This window comes from Sinocyclocheilus grahami, unplaced genomic scaffold, assembly GCF_001515645.1.
Source record: "Sinocyclocheilus grahami isolate Dianchi unplaced genomic scaffold, SAMN03320097.WGS_v1.1 scaffold1005.1, whole genome shotgun sequence".
In the NCBI taxonomy this organism is placed as follows: Eukaryota; Metazoa; Chordata; class Actinopteri; order Cypriniformes; family Cyprinidae; genus Sinocyclocheilus; species Sinocyclocheilus grahami.
In genome coordinates, this window is record NW_015506184.1 from 237,133 (window position 1) to 238,374 (window position 1,242).

Consider the following 1,242-nt stretch of genomic DNA (forward strand, 5'->3'; position numbering starts at 1 on the left):
AAAAAGCAAAGCAACAAATATTGTCAGCAAAGCACAACAAAACAAAACAAAAAGAAAAAAGCAAAGCAACAAATAAATTGTCCGCAAAAGTACAACTAAAAAATGTCAGCAAAGCACTACAAAAAGAATAAAGAAAAGCAACAAAACTAAATGCCAACAAAGTACAACACAACAAAGAGAAACAAGCAAAGCTAATCAAAACAACAAAACATCAGCAAAGTGCAACAAAACAAAAAGAGTCAACACAAACAAGCAAAGCAACAAATAAATTGTCACCAAAGCACAATTAAACAAATAAAACTGTCAGCAAGTTAAAAAAAGCAAAACAATACAAAAATACAAACATCAGCAAAGCACAACAAAAGAAAAAAGAAAAAAGCCAAATGGAGCAATATTAAAATATTATAGTATCATCTGACGAGATTCCAGAGTTTTGGCCAGTGTGGTCTAAAAAGACAGAGACATTAGAGTCTTGAACAAGTATTCAACCATTTAAGCATCCAGAACACTTTAGCAACCATCTAGTAACACTCTAGCATATTGTCAACAAGAACTGCATAGTAAAGCACTCACATTTTCATCTAAAAATGTTAAGAACTAGTTTTAGCTACATCTCTCAGTAAAGTCTCAAATACAGAGTTTGTTCAAAGGAACACATTTCCATTAACCATCTAAAAGTCCTCATAAAGAATAAGGGCAGGTGACTTTTGACCGGCATGGAAAAGAGCAGAAAATCTCTCCTCTAATCCTATCTGCTTTCCAGAGGGAAGACGAGGCCGGGCCGAGAGGGCTTTCTGCCCCACTGGAGCGCTGATGAGCTCATGTCTCGGCTGGTTTAGAGTCCATAACGCCCTGCTCTTTCCAGCCTAATTCAAGGATCATTACTCTGCAATTACGTCCTAAGCTTTACTCTTAGAGGTGTAATGGGGCAAGATGAAGATAAAGACATTTAAGTGTTCATTTTATAAATTCTTAATAATGGTTTGGTGGGTAGATGCAGGGATGATTTGAAGGGACGTTTCTTAAAAGGAGGTAATGGAGTTTCAAGGTGGTCGGCTTAAACACAAGATGAAAGTAAAAGCAGCAACTGGGTGCTCGCCTTACTTTCCATGCAAACATACACCATTCACAGATTCAGAAAGACATTATGTTTGAAATCTTCATTGTGTAGTTTGATTCGTCATATGATACAATACTATTACTACTACTACTACTACTAATCATCATCATCATCATCATCAT

The 1,242-nt window shown here is 36.1% G+C and overlaps 1 pseudogene; it reads right to left on the reverse strand.

Moving 5' to 3' along the window:
• The window catches only part of LOC107565494 (von Willebrand factor D and EGF domain-containing protein-like), a 63,546-nt pseudogene extending 62,435 nt beyond the window's left edge, over positions 1–1,111 (reverse strand).
• Between the last annotated feature and the right edge of the window lie 131 nt (positions 1,112–1,242).